Source organism: Scardinius erythrophthalmus, assembly GCF_964197995.2.
Source record: "Scardinius erythrophthalmus genome assembly, chromosome: 14".
Lineage (NCBI taxonomy): Eukaryota > Metazoa > Chordata > Actinopteri > Cypriniformes > Leuciscidae > Scardinius > Scardinius erythrophthalmus.
Window position 1 is genome coordinate 19,093,092 of NC_138234.1, and position 12,961 is coordinate 19,106,052.

At 36.7% G+C, this 12,961-nt stretch overlaps 1 protein-coding gene across 1 annotated transcript in view; it reads left to right on the top strand.

The window, feature by feature from the left end:
• Window positions 1-893: 893 nt before the first annotated feature.
• Window positions 894-12,961, top strand: part of sh3bp4a (SH3-domain binding protein 4a) — a 31,614-nt gene continuing 19,546 nt past the window's right edge. Inside the window, exon 1 of the mRNA XM_081384014.1 lies at window positions 894-959. The gene's annotated coding sequence lies outside the window, so the exon portion shown is untranslated. The remainder of the gene's footprint in view (window positions 960-12,961) is intronic.

A 12,961-nucleotide genomic window follows, 5' to 3' on the forward strand; every position in this document is an offset into this window, starting at 1 on the left:
CGAGAATCATCACCACCTTTCTCCCCTCTAGCCACGGCCCTGTCCAGAATTACGGAATACTATACCCGGAAAGCTTTTGACCACTTTATAGAACCACACTGACTTGGTGGAGAAAGATACAATTTATAATGCTTTAAGATTCTTCACCTTGATTATTTGGAAGAAAACATGCCAAACTACCATTTTTACACTATTTTAAAAGTTTTAAATCCTTTTAATTTGTTACAGTGTATCAGTATACCACCATGACATTTTGACTGTATGCTCAACAAAATGAATGAATAAATAAATAAATATATTTAATTTTGAAATTGAAGTCTTTGTTAATTACATTTTTATGTACTTTTAAATAAAAACAAACATCATTAATTATACATTATATTATTATGTAATGTTAGAAATTAATACAATGTTTGGTTACACTTTATTTTAAGCTGCCATTGTTACAATGTAATTATACATTTAAGTACTGAATAATATGAATTAGTTAGTTGCATGTAATTATGCATAACTGTAATTACTCTACGGTTATGGTCTATGGTTAGTACATGTAACATAACAAGGACACTGTAAAATAAAGTTACAGAATATTTTTAGTCTGTTCTTGGGAGTATGAGTATGTAAGAAAGAGATGGAAAGCTCGATGCAGGGTGTAGAATGAATATAATCCGCATCATCACTCAAATAAAATGAATAATTGATCAGGCAAACTCTAGACGCCAGGGGAAAAGTGATTTTCCTTGAAGGACCATGGTGACAGATGGCGAACCACCACAGGATTCCAGTCTCCGCCCAGTCGTCTCATATTTCCCGCCCCTTTCTGTGACATCACCGGCACTCCGGCCCCGCCCAGATGCGATGCGAGACGCTTTTGCCCAAGAACCACAAAGGAGCACAAAGTGACCAACTCAACACTACAACTGCGCGCTGCTTTGGATAAACATATCAGGAATGCAGAGGTGAGTTTATGCCATCTGTGCGCTTTTGTTCTGTTAATCCTTCTGACTGCTTTTGAAATGATTCGGATTATGTTTCCAAACCTCCGAAATGTTTGTGTCAGCGCTCAGTGTTAAGTAGAACTAGCGTTTCTTGTAACATTTCATCTGCTTTTAAAAGCCTGAAGTTACAACGATGCACACATATCAGGTATATTCAAATTTTAAAAGCACAAACTTAAATGGGGTATATAAATACGGCAACATGGACTCTATATACATTACATATAAAAAGGTTTTTAGAACTAAAAATGATGGATATATTATTTGAATGAACTAATTTACTTTTGTGTGTATACTTCATTTGTGCATATTTAAGCTACTTGTACTAAGTAGTAGGCGATTAAAAAGCTTAAACTGTCTTATAATTGATATTCCCAGAATTCCCTTTGTGAACCATCAATTATTGTTGTAATGTAGCCCTTCATTGACATAAAGCCTGTGCCTGCCAGTAAAATGTCTTTATTTTTTTGAATAATTATAGTGATTTCGTAAAATGGCCAAACCGATTTAAAACCAGGATAAATACACCAGTTTATTCCAAAATACCAAAGTAACTAAAAAAATAATGAATACGGTATGAATTTGGTAACAGTGTCTAATTTTAAGAACTAAGCTACAGAAACTGTGGTTACAATAGTACAGTTTCATTAGAAACGACTTGTTCTTGTTTGACAGTTTGTTATTTGTTACCGTGGTTATCAGTGTTTGATAGTCACGACCACCCCGGTGGTCATTTCTAATGGTGAGGAGGACATCCTATACATCCCCCCCTCCTCTCCCATTCCCAGCCGCCGATCCCCTCTCTCCTCTTCTTCCCTCCCCTTCCCACATTCCTTTCAGACTTTGAATGGAACAGGATTGACCTCTGGCATAACTCAGCCTCGTTTTCCTACAAGACCTCAGCTTCCCCCTGTTATATTAACAATTTATTGTCAAGTTAGGTGGTGTATTAAATATTCATGGCTCGCAGAACAAATGGCTGCTACTTTAGATCAGTATGGTTGTGTTTGTATATGCATTGAATAACAGTTATATTCTATATTCGTATGAAATCTTTTAGAATTTTAGAATTATATCAGTAACTTTTTTTTTACAAGCTTGCTTGCAGTGAAACCACGTTTGTTGAGTCAAAAATCATCTTGAAGAGAGACTTTCCTTCAATTAATGTTCCAGATTCTATTCAAGTTAAATGTGTCGACAACCAGTCGTCGATAACTGCAGAAAAATTGGTCTTATTTGTTAAGGACTTAACAAACAAAAGATGCTTTTACAGTAATACACTTACAATGGGTGCTACAGCTTGGCTTCAATATGACAAGTAAAGTCATGAGTTTTAAACCATTAAATGTGTTAACGTGAAACTAATGTGATTAACATAACTTACTAACCTTGTATGTTCCAAAGTATGGGTCTAGAAAAGATACATTTAAGGAACTTGTCACCACAAACAACAGATTTTGTGCTACAAGTTTTACATTTCTGTGTTTGAATGTCAGCAATAGACCTACCTTGCATCATAGATCATCAGTGGAAGTGTGTTATTGTAACGTAAATTAAATACATTTGTTGTTTGAAAACTGATTAGCAAGTATTTAGAAAAATTTAATTGACCAGGGATGTGAAAAACTATGTATTTTAGTAGGTGGATTGACTGAAACACTATTCGACTAATCATTCTTAAAGGAATAGTTCACCCAAAAACTTTAATCTGTCATCATTTACTCACCCTCATGTTGTTACAAACCTGTATGAGTTTCTTTCTTCTGCTGACACAAACACAAAAGAAGATATTTTGAAGAATGTTAGTAATCAGACAGTTGACTGCAGCCATTGTCTTCCATAGTTTTTGGGTGAACTATCCCTTTAAGAAAGCCCTGTTTATCACCTGGCCCTGATTGGACATGTTTGCGTCAGACATTTTTTTGTGCTCAAAGACAAATTGGACCGTTTTTAACTTGACACATTGTAATGATCTGGGTGTATAGTCCTCTAAGACCCATGTTTGGGGTTTCTCCAAGTCTTGCATTGGTGGGGAGAATAACAAAATATATAAATATATGCTGCGCCATTCTGTTCAAAATACAATCATTATCGGTAACCTGTGCCATGTAGATCATTTACTATGCACTATAGGTTACAACATCATCAAACAAAATCATCCATCTGAAATAGATGGATGCACCAAACAAATGTATCAAAACAAATGTTGCCAAACGAACCAAGCGAAGGGAACTACAAGTGTGTTCACACTTGTAGTTCGGTTCTCTTGTTTTTTTTGGTCTGGACCGAAAAAGAAAATGATAAATTTAGTCCTAGTTCGCTTAGCGTTCACACTGTCATTTTTAAGACCGAGCCTAAAGATATAAAACGAACAAGAATTTTGACCAGCTGAGACCCCATGAAGAGCTTATCAAAATTTCTCCATCACACACACAAACGAAGATCTGCTGTAAGGAGACCGTGTTTGCGACACCTGTACCGAACTGTGATGGGCAACGTAGCTCCTATGATGAGAAAAAATACGTTGTGCTTGAGCAATCGGTCCTTTTTAGGGTCGCATCCTGTGACATCACGTCCTGTTTTTGGTTCGTTTCGATGTCTTTGGTCTGTGTTGTGTTCATATTTCAGTCGAATCGCACCAGAGTCCGTTTGTAAGCGGATCGAGCGACTAGCGACAAATCTAGATACTTTTTGGATGTCGCATGTAGCATGTAGCCAGTCAGTGTCTCATACTCGTTCCGTTGTCCAACAGAAAAATTTAAATGACAAGAGCTTTATTGGACATTCGGCTATATTACATTAAAATTACAGAGAAAACCAATGTAAACTTCAGACAATTGGTACATTACGTCATCTAGCGCCATTTAGCGATTATAGCAGGTTTTAGCTACTTTCCATTGAAAATAGTTAGCAACACTTTTCAGGGGTCTCGGTCCGCTTGTTTGGTACGCACCAAGGTTTGACTGGCAGCGTTCACACTCATTGAAATGAATCGCACTAACAGAGCAATCGCACCAGAGTTCGTTTTAATTTAACCAAACCTGCCAAGTGTGAACACATGTAAAAGCAATACATTTAATGGCCTTTAAAGGACCTTTAATGGTAAAAATGTAACTTTTAAGGGTGTGTTCACACTTGTAGTTCGGTTCTCTTTGCTTTTTTGGTCTGTCTTATACTTTTTTTCCTCGTCTCTAACGTTCTCGCTGTCATTTTTAACACTTGTAGAACATCCAAAACAATGCTGTGTGCTGGGCTAAATGCGCTCTTTGTATGTGCATACATGTGATGGAGCTGAGAACTCGTGAAGGGCTTATAAAATGTGTAAAGGAGTCAAAACAGCGGCAGGAATCCCTCCGTCACACACAAACCAAGATCTGCTGTGAGGAGATGGCGTTTTTGACACCTGTATCGAACTGTAATGGGAAACATCACGACTTTGACGAGAAAAAAAAACAGTTGTGCTTGAGCATTCTGTCCTTTTTAGGGTCGCATCTTGACATCATGTCCTGTTTTTCATGTCTACATGTCTTTGGCCCGTGTTGCGTTCATATTTCAGTTGATTCGTTTGGAAGCGGATCGAGACCCATTTTTTCAGGGTTCTCGGTCCGCTTGTTTGGTGTTCACCAGGGTTCAGATGGTAGCATTCACGCTTATTCAAATGAACCGCGCTAACAGAGCAATCGCACCAGAGTTTGTTTGAATCAAACCAAACCTGACAAGTGTGAACACACCCTAAGGCAACTTTAAGCACAGCACACTGATTCACTCATTTAAGAATCACCACTAAAAATGCTACATAAAAACTACATATCTAACCTGTAAAATAACTAAAAATAAATAATACAATAAATCAAATAAACAACAACAAGCCACAGATGTTGTCCATACAGCTTAACTTGGATCAAAGCTGAAACATTCCTGTCACAGAAATGCCTATCAGCCAGAAAACACTCTTTCTATTATTTGTGTCATGTCCACTGTACATAAAGCCATGTTAGTCCAGCTTAGAACAGCAGTGTTAAAATCCCCCTCGAGTCAGATGGCAGTAGACTGTGAAAGACAGGGCATAAAATGGCAGATCGTTTTACGAGGATTTAATGTTTCAGAGTTGGCCATCAGGAGAGATTACATTGTAAGTATATTGTGGCCTTTACAGCGTTTATCCTGAGGCAAGCAGGCCTGGTCTAGAAACGCTGTGCTCCAACTCCCATTCAAATGGCCTTTCCATTCCCGTAGCCTTTGGCTGCTCTTCCAATACGAATCCGACTATTATAGACGCTCTGCGTAATGATGCTATGTTTAAAGAAAGCCACTAGTTTCAGTTCAGCTAAGGGTAAGTATTACTCAGAATAACCTCGAATTATATACTCTCTTTTGCTTTTTCTGCGTGTCGGGATGAGGGAGTGTATTGTTGATGGTATCAGTGGGTGTCTTTAGCTGGGATCAGGACCAAGACCTGGGCGGTTTGTTTTCAGGACTCATGAGACGCTCAACGGTCTGAGGCTCCTATTCAAGCCTGTTGTCTAACTCTCTGATTCCTGGTGATTCATCGACCGCAGATGTGTTTATATATAAACTAGCAATCTTTGTTCATTTTGCTCAAGTAGAATCATGAAACGTGGCGTATTTGAAGCCTAAAATCCAAATAATGAAAAAATAATAAATTGGTTTGTTGGAGAAAAATTTGGTCTTTATATTTATTTATTGCAACGTAACATTGTTCATGACAATTAAACACATCTTCTTCAAAATTGTCATTACCATACACTGACAACATGTGTTTACATTGCTTTAACTCATCAAAATAAGTTTCAGTTTTCAACTTTATTGTAAGATATACAAGATTCAACTCATTTAAGTCAGTTTAATGTAATTTAAGTTGAAATGACTTAAACATCCAAGTTGATTGCACTTACATTTTTAAGGCAGCAACTTTTTTTTCACAGTGTAGTTTCAGAAAGAAAATCTAATTTATTTCTAATTTAGTTGTGATTTTACATCATGAAATATGGATTGCCTTTAAATTAAACTGATTATTAAATAAAAAAAAATACAGTAAAATCATCTAATGACAATCTCCTTTGAGAGTATTAGAGAATGTTTGGACATTTTATGGTAATATATATATATATATAAAAAAAAAAAATATATATATATATATATATCTATATATATATATATATATATATATATATATATATATATGAAATATTATAAATTGTGAGAGAGACATGTTTTAGCGAGATTTGCTGTTTTTATGTGTTCGTTATATGTAAAATAGAAGCATCTTCACCGTAGATTCACCTCAATCACTGATTCAGCAGACGGACATGTGCTGCTCTCCATCTGTAATTTGTCTGCGCTCTTTGGCGTTTCTGCATCCTATATTTGGCCCAGAGGAAGCTCAGGGTTATAAGTGAGATTTTTGTGCTGTTTATGTTCTATCAGCTGAGGAATGATATTAAATTCCACTCTGTGGCAGCCCATTTCCAGCTGGAGGGCTTCAGATACACACAGCAGGAGGAGGAGTAGGAGACGGGGAGGGACGCGAGCTACTCATCAGCCAAGCATTTCCTCTCTTTCTTTTTCTCTTTTCCTCTCTTGCTGTTTCTCCTTTACTCTGTCAGTCTCTCCAGAGCACTTCCTGTCATAGTTCGGCCACTTCCTGTTACTGTAAACAAAGTCGTTGTTTCTTCCCAAATGGCTTATATTTCTGTAGTTTTCTTTTTTTATAGGCAAAATATAATTTCTTTTAGTTTTTAGTTCGATTTTAGGGTCAGAAATTTTGGACATATTTTGAGATATTCACCCTTAATCCTGTTTAAATCAAGAGCATTGGTCATTTCCAACTTTGTGCTTTGATAATAGTTAATTTAGTTAATGAAAGCTTTTGAATGTTTTACCAGACTAAGTACATGTTTAAGTCCCATTTAATGAAGTGTTTCATAGATAAAGTCACAGCAAACAGTCAGAGATGTAGAAATTCCTTAGTCAATTTCTGAATGATTTTCTTTAAATCAAAAGATCTAGTCATTATCCTTCGTGCTTCCATTTGTTTTCTAGCCAGAAGGGCCTTCAGGGAAGTATTGGCATCTGAGGAAGACTCTGCGACTGAAATGCAGACGCGCCGTACACGACATGATGCATTTTAGATGCTGGCGGTCTGATATCTGAGACGAGGAATCTGATTGGCCCTTGCTATTCTGGAGTTTGGCCAATCGGGTGTTTCATTCTGTCTGAATGACTGAGAGAATGAAGTGTCAGCTTGAGTTTCAATAATGCTAGACTGAAAACACAGTTTGTTTTTCAATTTCTTACCAAGCACACCCTGATACACCCTAGAGTGTTTAAATATCCAAATTTGTGGTTGACCGATGTTTATTTCTAAAAAGCAAATCTGGAATTGCAGATGGTCCATTCATTACCTTTTGTCACTTCTTGTTCCTGGTGCTGCGTGGTTTTCAGTTTGGCCTTCCAGGCTTGAATTAATTTTAATGATTTAATATAGAAAATAAGAAATATATATATATATATATATATATATATATATATATATATATATATATATATATATATATATATATATATATATTAATAAATAATTTAGCTAAATACTTATTTAATAATTTTATATGGTAACTAAATAATATTAAAAACAATTATAAAATATGAACGTTTTATATTTAATATATAATTATGTAAATAATTAAGTAATTATGTAAATTAAACAAGTATTTAAATAATGCTCAGATCTCATAACATTTCATAGACATAACAAAAGACACTATAAAAAACCTAGATCTTAAAAATGAGAAAGAAACTTAAAAAAAAAGTATTTGGCACTTTTTCATTGCATTAGACACCTGATATTTTCTTATCACAAATTGTGGTTGCGTCATGAAACCATGTGATGATGCAAGACCTCTGATGTGAAGACTGCACCACCCCAGTAGCCAAACAGACACTCGTGAGAAAATACACAGACATCCTGCGCTTCAGGTTTTATTTAATTTCAGGCCACATTTGGTGTGTAATGTGAAATATGATTCCATTGCACCATGAACATGTTAAATGATGAATGTGCAGGGATGCTGGCTTCCTGTCAGAACCGCTCTCCAGAGAAGTGTGTGTGTGTGTATAATAATTAGGTTTGACTCCATGGTTTTGCTCCAGTTAGTCTCTGCAGGGTTTCTCCTCCCACCAAGGACTTCACTCTCTCCCAAACACATGTGTGCGCTAAACTCAGAAAATAAATGATTATGCTCTTGCTGAGGCGCTGGAATCACATCCTGCAGGGGGGTCTTGTGTCCAATTACTAGAACTAATATAGAAACTACACAAATAGTCTACAAAGTACACCAATGTACGGTCTTGTTGTGTGTTCTGGATAGGTTGTGATCGTTGACTATCAACTAGTTGCCCAACAACGCTCATGTTGACTAGATTTTGTTCTTTAAGTTGTTGTTGAGTCAGGGATTAATTAGCCTGCTGTGCTTTAGCTCTTAGCGTTAGCTTAATCGGTTAGGGATTTTGGCTAGCTTTCTTCGTTGTATTCATTTCTAACTGTTGCCCTGCCATGACAGTAGTTGACCTGAAAGATAAACTGACTATAGAAGAAGACAATAAATGCTAATGCTCGCTATAGCGCCCTTTGTGGCAATACTCAAAGATTACAGTCTGAGACACTTCAGACTATGAAGCATGACATTTGCACTTGCGTAGCTAGAAATTTAGCATTCAGAGTATGTTTTGCACCTAACATTGTCACTAAAATGATGAACATACCTACATTTTTAACCAAATGATTGTTGAAATATCTACTGACAGCAGTGCAATAATAATTAGCAGATCTCCAGAATCAGATTCTTAGTGGCTGAAAGCATGACTTCTGCAGCATTGCGATCTATACCTTGCGAATCCCTCAGGAATAGAACAAACCTAAAAAAGCACAATCGTCATCAGTTTCCACAAGCACAAGAGTGTTGCATTGTGTTTCATAATTAATGGGGACTCAGCACAAATTCAGTCCTTGTAATCCCCTAAATGCCCCTGTAACTCTTGTTGTCAGTCGGCGTGCCTCCCGAGGTAAATTTTCACTGGCTTATGGTGAATGCACTGAGGTTTACATGTCTTTCAGAGTGTGTGGTGGTGTTTGTGGATGGATAGGGGTGAGCAATGCTAGAGAAAAGTCTTCATTGATATGTAGAGCGTTTCTTGAGAGACGGCCCGACCTGATGCAAAACAACACAGTTCATTTACAGAGGACTTTGTTTAAGCCTCTGCTAATCCAGACCTCCCAACAGGAATGAAACTTGGCATCGATTTCTTCTCTCTTTGGAGAGATACATTTGGGAACACAGTTTACTAGCCTTGAATTCTTTCTTTTTGTGTATTCATGTATGCAAATACAATTCTGAGTGTAATTGGAACAACAATATGACGTGTTCTCCTTTGACATTTGGTAGACCAGAACTAAAATTAGTGCACATGCTTCAGCACAATGACCCAGCTATGATGTGCTCGTGCATGTGGTACAAGTTTGAATTTGGCTTATTTTGCGTCTTTTTCTTCTGCAATCCAGAATGACAGCACAGCTGAAAGATTTGTTTGAACTGCGCCCTCTACTGTACATGTGTGAATTTTCACTTCCTATAGCTTGAGATTTCTTCATTTAACTTTTTTGTTGTGAAAGGGCCTTTACATTTGTGGAAAATAGAACCTTTTTTTTAGTTTTAGTTTTTTTTAGCTATTATAAAATGAACAAATAAAACAAACCCAGCCAAGATGAGAAAAAGTTACGCAAAAGTGTTAACGCATTACTTTCCACAAAAAGTAACTTGCACAATTAGTTACTTTTTAGAGAGTAACGCAATATTGTAATGCATTACTTTTAAAAGTAACTTTCTCCAACACTGTGTATTTAATATTTACACACTTTGTATTTTGTTTTAAATTTTATGTATGCAATATTTTGAAATGTGTATGTACATTTTAAAATTAATCTATATATATATATATATATATATATATATATATATATATATATATATATATATATATATTTCTAACATTTTTATATAACATTTATGTGTGTGTGTGTGTGTGTGTGTGTGTGTGTGTGTGTGTGTGTGTGTGTGTGTGTGTGTGTGTGTGTGTGTGTAAAAACTTTACAAAATAAGTAGTGGGCTGTTGTCTGTTTACTTCCTTAGTCCCTAGATCCCTAGTCAGAATGATCATCCAGTTTGTACTGAGGAATATTTTTGATAAAGAGGTTTGTAATGTCAGACTCATTTGCGTTAGCTGATCCTTGTCAGGTAGAATGACCTATTCACGTAGAGACGATAAATGAAGTCTGTCATTTAATGGACTCCTGAAATTAGCCTCTTATGGGAACTTTGAAATATTATCTTCCACCCACACCCCTCTGCACTTTACCTGAGTAAACCCTTTGTTTTAGAGTCAGTGGTGAAGTATGGACTGGCGGGGCAGTGGAGGGAGAAATTGCTTTGTCCTCTGCTATACGAGGTGGTCATATTTACCAAGTGATGAGCAATCGGCAGAAATGCCACTTGTCTTATTTACCCAATTAGCTTGTCAAAGTAATATAAAATTCCTCCCTATCATCAATAGAAAAAATTATAAAATGTAATAACCACAGGCTGTAATGTGCCACGTTATCTCAGTTACTGCCCCGACGTCACGTTTTGGAAATGCAATTATAATAATTCAGTTGAAATGACAGGTGTTTTAATGCGAGGTGGAAGGATAATGCCGCTCTGTTTGAATTAATTAATTCAGCCAAACACTGTTTTATCTGTATGAAGCTGTCTGAAGGGCGATAATTAAGAAGTGCTTGAATTTAAACCCATGAGGTTTCTGCAGAGCTAACAATGTATCTAAGAGCATCTAAATTCCCTGGCCTCCAGCTTGAAGTGCTTTCGACTCATCTTCTGTGAGTTACGTGCTGCATCTGAGATAAGTGTTCTCTTGTCTTATGGGACACCCGAGAGTCGTGGTTTACAAGTGTTTCATGCTGTAGACGGATGGTTACAAATGTCTCTTTGGCTGAATTTGATGGGGTTGTGTTGTGACTACTGGGGAATTGCAAGATTTTGTTTTTCGATTTCAGTTCCATTAATGGTTCTTGTAGTACTTTTGAGGAAGTATTGAGTGCTGTTTTGTATTGCACAGCGCCATTCCATCCATGATGGCGGAAAAATTTGCATGTTTTTAATTGTTAATGGAACCAAAGCCATTTGTCTTTTTTTTTCTTCTTTTTTTTTTAAGTTGCCTTTTCATAACCAACAAGTTGTGCAATTGCAAATGTTTCTAGCTACACAAACACATTTTTCAAAGTCTGGCCATATTAGCGCATTTCAGTGAAATTTTGTGGGCAAAAAAGTAGGGATGCACTGAAAAGAAAATTCTCGGTCAAAAATTCTTAGTCCTACAAAGCTATTATTATCAGAGCATGTGAGCGGGAAGTGGATCAGTGAACGAGAGGGTAGCGTCATTTTACCAGCGTTGCCCAGCATAGCTAGCCACACCATGTCACGGTACAGTAGGACTATTGCAAACAGAAACAAGTCTACTGCTACATAGAAATTTCATGATAATGGCTAGAGCAAGAGTGAAACCTGAGCGCTGAACACTGCGGGCGGCATATATTTTCAGCTCATATTTTTGGCCATTTTTCAACCAAAAACCAAAACTGCCACTTTCAATAATTTTTTGGCGGCCGAAATTATCCCTACAAAAAAGTTATCACCAGAGTCTGCGAAAATAGACACGGGAGGGTAGAAGGATAGAGGGATTATAGGAAGGAGACACTAGTCTTCAGTCATTGAAGTGCCCCAGGTGCTGTTATCAGTAACCATGATTACATCCATGTCAGACCACTAGGTTTCTAATAAACTTTATTTGTTGGTGCTCCTAGTATTAGAAGAACCTTGAAGCATTTCTCCAGCTCTGATAGAGTTGGTGGAGGTCAGTGCCATCATTTTTTACAATTTCATGTCATCCTGGAATGCACTTTCTCCATCAACTTCTGATGGCCTGAATTATGAATAAAATAAAAGCAAGGGTGAGATTTTTTTTGAGGGTTGGACTGGAGGGATTGAAAGACAAATGGTATTGCTGACCTACTTCAGCATCTTATGTAGATAAAGAAATGGACATTTAAAAGGGTATGAATCCTTCCACAAGTCTTTTGTGTGAAAGGCTTTTAAAACATACATGCCAGATATGCTTTCCTTCTTTTGAAGGGTTCATTAAGCTTTTAAGTAACAGACATGAAAGTTCCTTCCAAGGCCTTCATGAATTTCCTTCCAAAAGCCTTCTGAAAGTATTTCTAAAGCATTTTTAACCATAAAATTGTGCATTCATAAAAGTAGAAGTAGTACAGAGGCACCCTCATGTCATTTCAACCTCATTTATTACTTTCTGAGGTTAAATTTTGTGTAGAAATTACATTATTATCAGCTACTTGGAGTTACTTGGCCCTTTGGTCTTGTTTGATATTCTTTTCATGCTTCTATGATTATTTAGACCAACTAATTATAGCTTGTTTTACATCTCTGTGTTGTTTTGCATGTCTGTCACGTCAAGAGCAGATTAATAGCGCTCATCATCTGAGACAGAAGTTGAGGCAATCATGCATGGAAATTGAGTCTGTTTCCTCCACCCCCAAAGCCAAACTGTTGCTGATCTTAAGAGAGCATAAATCATAACTGGAAAAATAGCTTCTCTAATCCACAACAAACTGCAAATAATGATCATTTTACATAGCACTATAGGAGTTTGCAAAAAGTCTGTGCTTTTTTTTATGGAACCATGCTGACACAAAAAGTAATGTATTCACTTTTAGGGTGATATTTATTCAGTGTCATCACCCAGCGGTGTTTTAGTTTGTTTAATTGATGGGACCCCTGCTGCACCATATGCATGTGATTTTTAGTTCAAGG